The following is a 12408-nucleotide window of genomic DNA, read 5'->3' on the forward strand; positions in this document are numbered from 1 at the left end:
TCCTGAAACGGGGCATTATTACAGTAGGGGTCAGCATGTACAACTAGCAGGGTATGGCTTTTGGCAGTGTCTCTTTGGTCTATGCTAATCATACCCACTGGAATATAATTACGGAAACACAGGAAAAAAAAAAAAAGAAAAGGAAGAAACATATGCAGTTGTCAAAGCCACTTTACATCTAACTGAGGACTGATCTCCACTCCATTTCAATAATACAATGGTGGGGAGTGATTACATTTGGACGCTCCTTGGCATAGGGGGCTTTTTCTTATTTAAACCAAAAAGTGCAGTCGTCACGAAAGAGTCTGGGTAAATGCAAATGAGTTTTCCCAATATTGCATGATTTTATCGCGGACTATGTTAAATACTACAAGGTTAACAAAAATATACACAGCTACCTTCAATACATAATGGAACCGCTTGCCCCTTGTCCTAAGTTGCTCTGTTGCCTAACTGTTGCAATTAGTGTTATGTAAAATACACTGTTACCAGCTAGTACATATAATAGGTGGATTAAACATAATTTTCATTTTCTTCTGATGAATTTAGCAGGGTTGTCAACCAATCAGATTACAAAGTCCATCAGGTATGTAAACATTCATAAACTGAGACATCAAAGCCGCTTTCTACCGCGTGAGATGATTTATCATTATAAATTAAGAAAACATTGATCCCTTTAGACATATGACATCAAAGTATCATTTTACACCGTGAAGTCAAGCTAGGTGAATGGAGGTGGTGTTGAAAGATACTGAAGGGAGTAGTGCCATCTAGTGGCTCAGTGAGGAATAGCCATTTGTTCCAGACCACTTTACAGCGAAGGATTATTATTATTATTATTATTATTATTTCTAAACATTTAGCATATTAATGCACTTTGAGATGGAGGACAGTTTGCAGTTTCTGCATTTATCTGTTTTTTTAATTATCCACTTGGATACCGCAGCTGATACTTTAGACCAGACCTGGGCAAAGCACGGCCCGCGGGCCACATCCGGCCCGCTGAATAGCTCGGACCGGCCCGCAAAGAGTGTCCTGGTGACTCACCAATGAGTCCGGTGTCCCCCCCCGCCCCGGTCACTTACCTTAAACTCCTGTGTTGGAAGCGTTTGTCTCGGGTGCCGGCGCTTTACGCTGGGCGCCGGCATATGACGTCAGACGCCGGCGATCAGCAGTGAAGCGCCGGCACCCGAGACAAACGCCTCACGCTTCCAACACAGGAGTTTAAGGTAAGTGACCGGGGCGGGGGGGGAGATCCTGAGAAGGGGGGGTTAGGGAGTTAGAGGGGAGATCCTGAGAAGGGGGGGTTAGGGAGTTAGAGGGGAGATACTGAGAAGGGGGGTTAGGGAGGGAGGTCTTACTGTGTGTGTGTGTCTTACTGTGTTTGTGTGTGTGTGTGTCTTACTGTGTGTGTCTTACTGTGTGTGTGTATCTTACTGTGTCTGTGTGTGTCTCACTGTGTCTGTGTGTGTCTCACTGTGTCTGTGTGTGTCTCACTGTGTCTGTGTGTGTCTTACTGTGTCTGTGTGTGTCTCACTGTGTCTGTGTGTGTCTCACTGTGTCTGTGTGTGTCTTACTGTGTCTGTGTGTGTCTCACTGTGTCTGTGTGTGTCTTACTGTGTCTGTGTGTGTCTTACTGTGTCTGTGTGTGTGTGTCTGTGTGTGTCTCACTGTGTCTGTGTGTGTCTTACTGTGTCTGTGTGTGTCTCACTGTGTCTGTGTGTATCTTACTGTGTCTGTGTGTGTCTCACTGTGTCTGTGTGTGTCTTACTGTGTCTGTGTGTGTCTTACTGTGTCTGTGTGTGTCTCACTGTGTCTGTGTGTGTCTTACTGTGTCTGTGTGTGTCTTACTGCGTGTGTCTTACTGTGTTCATAGCTTATTCAGTTATTGTAATAAATATTTTAGCCCATTTTTAAGCTCAAAATATTTTTTCCTTTTTTTTCTCCTCTAAAATCTAGGTGCGTCTTATCAGCAGGTGCGTCTTATAGAGCGAAAAATACGGTATGCACTCCGAAGCCTTGTTCATTTTGTTCACTTCTGTGCTGTGCTAATAGTTATTCAGGCCTTACTTATTCAAGCACCTCTACCAATGACGTAGGCTTGAATAACTTTATTAAACAGCACATAAGTTAACAAAATGGACAAGGCTTCGGAGTTTGTAGTTTGTAGAGGTCTGGCCCTCTAAAACCATTCCAATTTCTCATGTGGCCCCATGGGAAAATTAATTGCCCACCCCTGCTTTAGACAATGAGTTACTATTTTTACAATTTTTGTGTTTTCTCACTTCAAATGCTCTTAATATTTGGATACAATGTCTCAACACAGTGGCAACTGTATAATTACAGATTACAATCCTCATATTCATTGCAATTGTTATACCTTGGGGGGGGGGGTTGTACTGAATGTAAAGACAAGTAAAAGAAAAATCAATATAAACTCGATAAATTCACACAAGGTTGGTTAATTTAATAATTAATCAGACCCCCCCCCCAAAAAAAATTAAAAAAAAAAAGAATAAAGAATAAAATACTTTGTGAAGAAGGAATAGAATTTAAGTTATGAATTCTCCCTCTTGGATCACATTTTACCAAAAGAACGGTATCCTGAAGAACCTCCAGGCCACTGATTTCTACACGACCCATAATACAAGCAACCCTTCTCTGTCTATTCCTCCCCCAACCTCCTAATAGATTGCAAGCTTAGAAGAGCAGAGCCATTATCTACGGCAGATTTATATCCATTGCACTAATTTATGTAGAAATCCTAGCTCAGATACCCACACAAAGCTTTTACATAAGCATGCAGACAACAGGCAAGCAAATATCTTAATGGACAATTAATCCTGCCTGTCAGCAGCCATTATCCAGCTAATATTCATTGGGAAAAAACATAACTCTCGGGAGGCGCTGAGGTCTGTGCGGCTCATCATTCCCAGGCATCCAGCTCATTTATGAAAATTTGGATCATGCAGCAGATAATGCTTTTTACAACTTTTATCAGATGTGTCTGTAGAGGTCATTGTTCAGGAATACATCATGGAAAGAATTCAGGTTCTGGTTTTGGGTGAAGCCGCCTATTCTTAACGCTGGATGTCGCCGTGGATAAACCCCAACATAAAATAATTTTGTTTATATCTCTGAATCATACCTGCAGAAGGTAGAGACGTTCCCCAAAATTAGGCATAACTGTTTCTAAATGCGGTGAAGTAAGTCCTTCCTCTACTCTTTAGATTTCGACCTGAAAGCATGTGTGTGTGAGCGTGTATGTAGATTCATTGGAGGATATAGTATTATTATTAGTGCATGGTATACATTGTGAGATTCTTGCATTCCAGGGAATATGTTTAGGTTTTTTTTGTGGCTTACACTTAAGTGGTTGGGATATGACAAAAGAGCAAGACTGACCGAGATTTAGTGCGAGCATCTGTTGGCCAGATCTTAATCCCTACATCATATTAGCTGGGATCTTATTACTTAGAGGGCAGTGGCTAGAGGACAGTCTAAAGTGCTTAATCCTATTGTATTTCTGCTTCACACTGTGCTCCTCCAAGGGAGAAATGTTTGTCTCTGCATTCTGCAACCTAATATGCAACTAACCCATGGCTTGCCAATGTGCATCCCTACAGCAAAGGAGCTCGGTAGGGCAAAGTGGCATCACTGAGATAAGGGGGCCCTTATTATTGGCATCCTGTATAGAGTGCGTATGTTTCCCGGGAGGCATCTACAGGTTGGTAAAGTAGCACATACATTACACTGATACCAAAGGACTCCATCCATGACCTCATCATTAGCTGTCTACAAGGTCAAAACACAACATGGAGCCTGTGTTATGCGTTATCGCGAACAGTAATGGTGTTGGAAGAGGCATATAACGTCATATAATATCCAGTTGGCTTTATGTATTCCATGTTTCCATTGCAGGCTCGGTGCTGTCATGGTCTTGTTATAATTTTTTCGTATTCCTCTAAACACCTATTGTGTTTGTTTTTTATGTCACTGTGACCTTCATTTAGCTGAGCTGCCAAACTCATTCAAGTCATTTTGACTGCTTCTCTCGACACCTCTCGAGTCCTCAGCATGTGTGGATCGCGGGATCTCCAGGGCTCCATCTGTCAACATCAGGCTGTTGAAATGTTCTTTCAAACATCATCTGTTTGTTGGGAGACATTGATAAAATAAGCACCCTCGAACTGCTCAAGAAATACACACAGGAGTAATCTCTCCTCCCGTCTGCTAATACAACACTCGAGATGATATCTGACATAACTACATGAAGAGCAGTCATAACAGCGGCTGGATTATGGGTACGTGTCTGACAAAGACAGAACGTCTTCCAAATACCGAGTGTTCCAGGCCTCCGATTCCTCATCAAGCGATTGTGTTCTTTTTCTAACGACCGTTCATTATTCACCGGTGTCAGATGGATGGTGAAAAGTTTCCCACAGTTTAAGACCAAAGTGCTTCAAATAAAAAGCAGATAAAATTAAACATGAAATAATTTGCGTTAATTGTACGACGTTCGCTTCTGATGTCACCCGAAGTGTTCTGATGTCACTCGGTTCTGTTTATAAGCAAAGTTCCATAATAATGGAATAAATAAATAATTATTATTTTCAGTATTCAGCTATAATAAACTTAATTCGGCGTTTATGCAACCGACCCCGTACTGTACCTGGAAAAGGTATTAATGCAGCGGAAAAGAGCTTAGTAATTCTGGATCTCAATACAATTCTCTAGTTCCAGACGGTGAAATCAGACGCTATCAACCCCTAAATTATATATATTTTGTTAATCTCTCCATTAGACCACGAAAATACATTTAATGATCCAGCCTTTCCATCTGAGAGTGGAAGCAAAAGCCGATATCTCTTCTAAGTTTGTAATATGAACACAGAGTTACCGGGGAATGGACCGATTCACTTTGGAGGGACTCCCAAAACCCCAGTAAATATTGACACTTTGCGTCGCTCGTGTCCTCCCAGCGGAGCTATTAAGCTGTATGATTAATAACACTTCGAAACGTTATCTATCTGAAAATAAAGGCAACGTTGGGCTGGCTAATCGCTGATTACGGTTCCAGGCTTCATAACAGGAAGGCACCCCGCTGATCTCATTATGACTCTGTGTATAACGTTACATAAAAGCAAAAAGAGCATCCAAAATCCGGCCAGGGCTCGCAGCCGAAATATTGGATATCGGCGATAAGATGGGCTGTTGTTGTCGGCGTCTCCGTGTTATTTGTCTGTCTGCAAACATGGCAGCGTTATATGAGATAGACTTCGTAATCGCTTGTGTTTGGATGAACAATGTTTCAGATGTAGATATATTGAATGGTTTCCCAGTAGTGATGGTTTAAGTCTTAGTACATGTTCTTTGAAACTAGTGTATTTATTAGTGTATAATATCCCCATCACGTCACGTCTGTAAGATGTCAGGATCTTCTGCCGATTTTATAACCTTGGCAATGAATCACGTAACCTAGGGTTACGGGAGATAAAAGTAATGTGCTTATTTATTTGGGTTTTTAATCTCAAATCTTTGCTTAACACTCTAATAACCGTGATATTTTGGAACCCTGCTAAATAAATCATTTTATGAATTAACATCTTAGTTAACGAAAAACAGTAAAGATACAAAGGGCAGACCTTGCCTTGATTTTATTGTAGGAAAAAAAAAAAATCATGAGTCTAAGCAGATGTCACCTAGAAAGTTATACTAAAAGCTAAAGCTCCTTTTACCCAACAACCATGACGATGACACATTTTGGCAACATGTGGCGTGCTTTTATTCTTTTAACATGTTAATTCCATGTTTTTGTTACCATGTAATGTAAACGAAGACAACACAGTGGAGATGAGAAGCTGGGCAGGTATATAGCACCCCTAGTGGATGACATTGGGTAATGCACATTTTTGTGCCCTAATCTTGTTGCTGCTTGACCAGGGAAACCTTATATTTTAATGGAATTATTAACCTGATTTTTTTTATATTTGCATGCGTGTACATTGTTAATGGGGTTAATTATAATGGTATAGATCTGATTTAAATCTCTTAAGGGATCTCTCTTCGGAGTCCAACACCAGTCATACAACCTCTAAAAATGCACCAAACTTTCTAAATATTACCGGATTATTTTAGAGGGGCCGATAAGTGAAGGTTTTGTCATAAATAAAACATATGTACATATGTATCAATGTTAAACATTTCTGCAATATACAAAGTGGAAAGGAGACGGTTCTTTTGGGGGCTGCTTTGTTTATGTGGAAAAATATTGATATTACAAATATTTATTTCACAAAAGCCCCAGCGGGTTTCTTATGAACAAAGAGCGCCCCGACCATGCAAGCAGTGAGACTGTGGACCGTCTAAACCCGTATTCCAGATAGCTTTATTCTACAGTTTGGAGAATGTGGGAAAAATAATTATATTTGTCAGAAACGGAGAAATTCCATTGAATGCAGTGGGTTTTGCAGAAGTCCGCACGTTGCTGAATGCTTTTTGTTTCTGTGTTTTAAGTGTCGGGTTAACGCTGACAGCCCTCTGTCCTTCTTCTAATCGAGGGGCCGTCCTGTGATGAGCAATCACACAGCCACCCACATTCTGAACTTTGCTCCGCACTCCGTCCTCGGGGAGGCCGATCAGAGGGGCTCCTTAGTTGCCACCGACAGACTAAGATTTGACTTCACAGCTAAGGGTGCTTCTGGTCCTGCCGGTTCTGTGACATCGGTGGAGTTCTGCGGAGGAACGTGAGTAATGGCCCTGAGCCCCCGATATATATTTATATTACTCCTATACCGAGCGTAGCGAGCCGGTACCTCTCGGCTACCGGTGCCCTTAAACCTTTCGTGGCGCAGAATTCCGGCCACGCCGGTACGTTTGTCATCGTCACAGAAGAGGCCATTGCCAAAGGGATCCGTAGGATTGTGGCTGTCACAGGGGCCGAGGCGGTAAAGGTGAGTATTTCGGGAGCGTGACGGTAAGACGCACACGCTACAGGAGCCCCGCTACAATCGCTCTGGGAATGGCTACCCGCTAACCCCGATCCTGTATCGCAGGCTGTGTGCAAACAGGAGGCTCTGAAGGCTGCGCTCTCCACATTGGAGGGCAAAGTGAAGCAGCAGACTTCCCCCAGATAGAAATAGCAGATCTCAGCGAGGTACGGGCGCGGGGGATGTACCGGTGATGGGCCGGTGTGTGCTCTGATTAACGGGGGGCTTCTTGACTGCTGCTCTTCTTTCAGACTATGGCCACAGCCGTCATCTCTCAGTGGCAAAAGGATGAGCTCAGAGAGCAGCTAAAAACCTTGAAGAAAGCCATGGACGATCTGGACCGTGCCAGCAAAGCCGATATTCAGAAACGGTTAAGTGGGGGGGCCGTGATGTCTCGGAATTTTCTGGTTATATATATATATATATATATATAGGTTTTACGCTGCGGCTTTTGTTTTTATTACACATACGCGGTAAATTCACAGACCTAATAATAATAATAATATTTTTTGTGCTTGTGTTTGATTTTGTCAGGTTTTGGAAAAGACCAAACAGCTGATTGAAAACAACCCCAACCAGCCTCTGCTTGTCCTAGAGATGGAGAGTGGAGCTTCTGCCAAGGTACTGCGCAGACACGAGCCACCGCGGGGCTGCTTGATTGGAAGGGTCACCCCGAGCGTGGCTGCAGCACCAGTCTCCAGAGCTGCCTCGCAGCACTTTGCATGTCGGGTTTCATCTCCAAGACGTCTTCTGATCGATCGCTCTTCTTTTTGTTTTTTTTAAACAGGCTGTGAACGAATCCCTGAAACTCCTGAAGTCTCAGTCGCCAAACACTGCAGCCATTATCTTTACTGTAGATAACGATGCCGGGAAGATTACCGTATTGGCTGGGATATAGGCCGCACCTTAAAAGTTAGGGGCTTTATTAAAGAAAAAAATGTCTTAGTAAAAAAAAAACACTTACATATGCTGCCACTCTGCCCCCGCGAGATATGTTGCCACTCTGCCCCCCCCGAGATATGCTGCTCTTCTACCGCCCCCCCCTGAGATATGCTGCCACTCTGCCCCAAGAGGTCCCCCCCCTTGACTTACCGGTGCAGACTCCCCGGGGTCTTGCAGGGCCGGCGGGGGACAGCAACTCACAGTGGCGTCGCTACAGGGGGGCAAGGTGGGGCAATTGCCCCCCCCAGGTTAATCCTTGCCCCCCCTGTTGCCCCCCTGCAGAATTTGGAAAAAGTCGCAATGCGACTTTAAATCCCGTCTTTTTTTTTTTTTTTTAATGCGGAGGGGAGAGAGGGGTGCCTAGCAACCGCTCGGCGCCCCCCATTCTCCTCCACGAGGCCTCTACCTCCCTCGCGGTGCCGGCATTTCATCCTGAGCGCCGAAATATGATGTCATATTTCGGCGCTCAGCAGTGAAGCAGCGGCCACCGCAGCAGAGAACGAAGACAGAAGCCTCGTGCTCCCGTCGCTGGACCTAAAGGTGAGAGAACTACAAAGGGGGAGGTTAGATAGCGAGTAGGGAGAGGTGTTACAAAGTGATAAGGGAGGGAGAGGGGGTTAGAAAGTGATAAGGCAAGGGCGTCCAACATGCAGCCCGCGGGCCAAATGCAGCCCGCGAGACCTCGCCAGTGCAACCGATCTTGCTAACAGCAATCACAGTCCCATCATGCCTAGGTTCCAGCATTTACTGGTTGGATGTGTAAATGATGGGACTTTGATTGCTGTTAGCAATCACACTCATATCATGCCAAGTCAGCCAGTACATGCTGAAACCTAGCTAGCTGCCCCCCTTGTGTTTTGATGCTGCCAGCAGTATGGGGTCTACACATCACTTACAGCCACCCTGTACCAGCATGTACTGGCTGACTTGGCATGATAGGAGTGTGATTGCTAAAAGCAAGCACAGTCCCATCATGCCTAGGTACCAGCATTTACTGGTTGCCTGGGTATGATAGGAGTGTGATTGCAGTGTGGACGCCAGGACTGGCTTTGGGGTATGCAACCTGTGATCTATGCGTGTAATTTAGGGGGTTTTAAATATACCTTTTAATGACGTGTTTTTGTGTGAATTCCAATTGATTTTTACCTGCAAAGCTGGGTTTGTGTGTTATTCTGTAGATCCATATCTGCTATGCTATGTTTCCATACATTATTTATGTATACCTGCAAATACAGGGTTAATATGTCTTATTCAGTTTATTTGAGATCACAAGTGAATTTCAGTTGATCTATACATGCAAAGCTTAGTTTGTGTGTTAATGTATTGATCTATACCTGCTATCGGCAACTGGGGCTAATGTTAATATATATGGGCAGCAGGGGCATCAATACACAAGGGGCAAAAACACTAAGGGGGGTATAAACGACAATGCAGTGTGAAAAATCCATCCTGATGTAGACGTCTGTGACGTAGATTGTGTCCTGCTGTTTGTGTGTTTTTAGTTATCAGTGTAGCAGAGCCTGTCCTCGGTGTGTGTGTATAGGTGTTGGTGTGGCAGAGCCTGTCCTGGTGTGTGTGTGTTTGGTTGTCGGTGTGACAGAGCCTGTCCTGGTGTGTGTGTGTGTCTGGGTGTCGGTGTGACAGAGCCTGTCCTGGTGTGTGTGTGTCTGGGTGTCGGTGTGACAGAGCCTGTCCTGGTGTGTGTGTCTGGGTGTCGGTGTGACAGAGCCTGTCCTGGTATGTGTGTCTGGGTGTGTGTGTGGCAGAGCCTGTCCTGGTGTGTGTGTCTGTGTCACAGAGCCTGTCCTGGTGTGTGTGTTCAGTTGTCAGTGTGGCAGAGCCTGTCCTGGTGTGTGTGTTTGGTTGTCGGTGTGGCAGAGCCTGTCCTGGTGTGTGTGTCTGGGTGTCGGTGTGACAGAGCCTGTGTTGGTGTGTGTGTTTGGTCATCTGTTTCCTGGCACTTAACTTACAGTAGGAATTATTTAATTTATATTTATCCAGAGATAAATTGCCCTCCTGAAGTTGTAGTGACTTAAGGGGACAAAACGTTCAAAGCCCTGAAATCATTTAGTGGAAAAGTTATTTATTGTGTTATAATATTTTTTTCAAGGATTAGTCGCACTCAATTGTGGCTTCAGGCTTCCGATGTTGAATGATCAAGTATTATGTTAGTCCAATAACAAAAGTATAATTCCATAACACATTACTTTTGGAAATTATTAATGCACCCCCAGTTTGACTGTGGTATCTTGTGTGCCCCCCCTATATATTGTTTCTAGAGTCGCCACTGGCTATGCAGTACGCGTACTCAACTTCCGGTGCTGGCACTTACGCCGTGGGAAGTGCCGGCAAGGAAGATTGTTAGCGTACATCACGCAGACGTTCACCGGCTGCGGCGATGCAAGCGTTAACAACCTCCGCTGCCGGCACGTCTGCACAATGTTCTTTAAAAATCTCCCTTGCCGGGACTCCCGCCGTGGGAATTCCCGGCAAGGGAGATTGTTAAAGCACATCGTGCAGATGTGCCGGCAGCGGAGGCTGTTTACGCTCGATCGCCGCTGCCGGTGAACGTCTGCACGATGCGCTTAGACAACCTCCCATGCCGGTACTTCCCCCGTGGGAAGTGCTGGCAGGGGAGGCTGTCTGAGCGTATCAGAGAGTAGGATGCAGGTCCCCTGCACCGCTGCGGGGGATCTGCATCCTAACCCTGCTGCCTGCCCGGCGCCCGGGACTGCATGTCCCGGGCGTCGGGCGCTAGACCTCGAAAATAGGCCGCACCCCCACTTTAAAGACTTAAAGTGGGGGGGGAAAGTGCGGCCTATATTCAAGCCAATACAGTACGTGTTTGTGTCAGGTGCCTCAGGTCATAGGCTCATCTCTTCGAATTCTCATCTCTTTTCTGAGTTCTACTATAAGGCATTTATTAGACTTATGGGCTTGCCAGGCAGTGAGCTTTCTGGGGCTTCTTTAACGTGCGTTGTGTCGATTTGCAGGGAGCGGCAGATACGGGTCTAAAGGCCAGCGAATGGGTGCAGCAGGTATGTGAATTGATGGATGGAAAAGGAGGAGCGAAGGACACGTCTGCTCAGGCCACGGGAAAGAATGTAGGCTGTCTCTCTGAGGTGCTGAGGCTGGCTGAAGACTTTGCTAAACTTTAACTGTCTATGAAGAACTGAATGTCAGATACTCATCTCCACATCAACCCCACTCACCACCTCCAGTAATATACAGCAGGGGTTCCGTCCAGCAGTGAAGGGGTTGATTCCGTGGATCTCTTGTTTCACGCATGGTAGTCAAATGCTGCTTTGGCAGACCAGTTTCTTTCAATACATGGAGTGTGACTACTTCCACTGGTTTACACTAGATTACACGCGTCTCTAGAAATGTGACGGATACATTGAGCCGAATCCATCCCTCCTATTGGGACATTGCAAAAATCAGCCCCATCCCCGCTCGAACCCGGCTCACTCTGTTAAAATCTGTACCGCCGTTGCTGTTCGGGCTCAGTGCTAACATTCTAAGTATTGTATGTTGTAGAAAATCATTCATGTAAAATAAAAATCATGCAATGTCACGGTGTCTTCTGTGTTACTGAGTGCATGTTCACGTGGGACTCCTTAATAAAGAGGTACTCTGAGAATCTGAGTAACGGCAGGGGCGATCCTGAGCTTAACTCTGCTACCTCTGCATCCAGCTGCAGGAAACCTCGCTAGAGAAGTGACCTTTCTCCATGGCAGGTAATATGGGCAGGGCTCTCCACCAAATGTATGGGTTTGTCTCAGTCTGTCATTTCTAGTCTTGTCAGACCCCTTGAATATATGCATTGTAAGAATCGCTGCATACAGTGTTTGCGCTATATAAATACAAGATGATAATAATAATATAAACCGACATCAGGACCCTTCATGTCACCTGCAGTGGCGTTTATTGCATTTGTTGCAGATGCATTTCATTAACCAGCAGCTTCTCTCTGTGCAATGATTATCCATCCCCACCACAGGGCAGCAATGAACCTATGATATGTATACATATACATATATACATATGAACCTATATACATATATGGAGTCTGATTTACCCCGTGATGTTATTGTTTCCATATTCAGTATGCTGCATGAAGAACACACTCACTATTTCTTTTACCAGAAGCTTCTCTCGGTGCAATGATCATCCATCCCCACCAGAGGGCAGCAAGGCCCAAATATATCATATATAATTGCATGTCATGAAAATGCTGACCCCTGCTGGTCACTGGTGTGCATGCCGGTTCCATTAACAATATTAAATTGGAATTTGTTATACTTTGGCGCCGTCGTGTGGACATACTATGTAATTACATGTCAGGTTAAATGGTGTGAAGTTAGGATTTGTTATCCTTTGGCATCATCATGTATGAATACATATATATTTAATGGAGTCTGATTTACCCTGTGATGTTATTGTTTCCATAATCTGTATGCTGCATGAAGAACACACT

General features: G+C 44.6%; 1 pseudogene; it reads left to right on the forward strand.

The window, feature by feature from the left end:
• The first annotated feature begins 6573 nt into the window (after positions 1 to 6573).
• LOC149299250 (alanine--tRNA ligase, cytoplasmic-like) lies at positions 6574 to 11107 on the forward strand (annotated as a pseudogene).
• The last annotated feature ends 1301 nt before the right edge of the window (positions 11108 to 12408 follow it).

This window comes from Sceloporus occidentalis, unplaced genomic scaffold (assembly GCF_023333645.1).
Source record: "Sceloporus occidentalis isolate IW3139 unplaced genomic scaffold, rSceOcc1.0.p SCAF_29, whole genome shotgun sequence".
Lineage (NCBI taxonomy): Eukaryota > Metazoa > Chordata > Lepidosauria > Squamata > Phrynosomatidae > Sceloporus > Sceloporus occidentalis.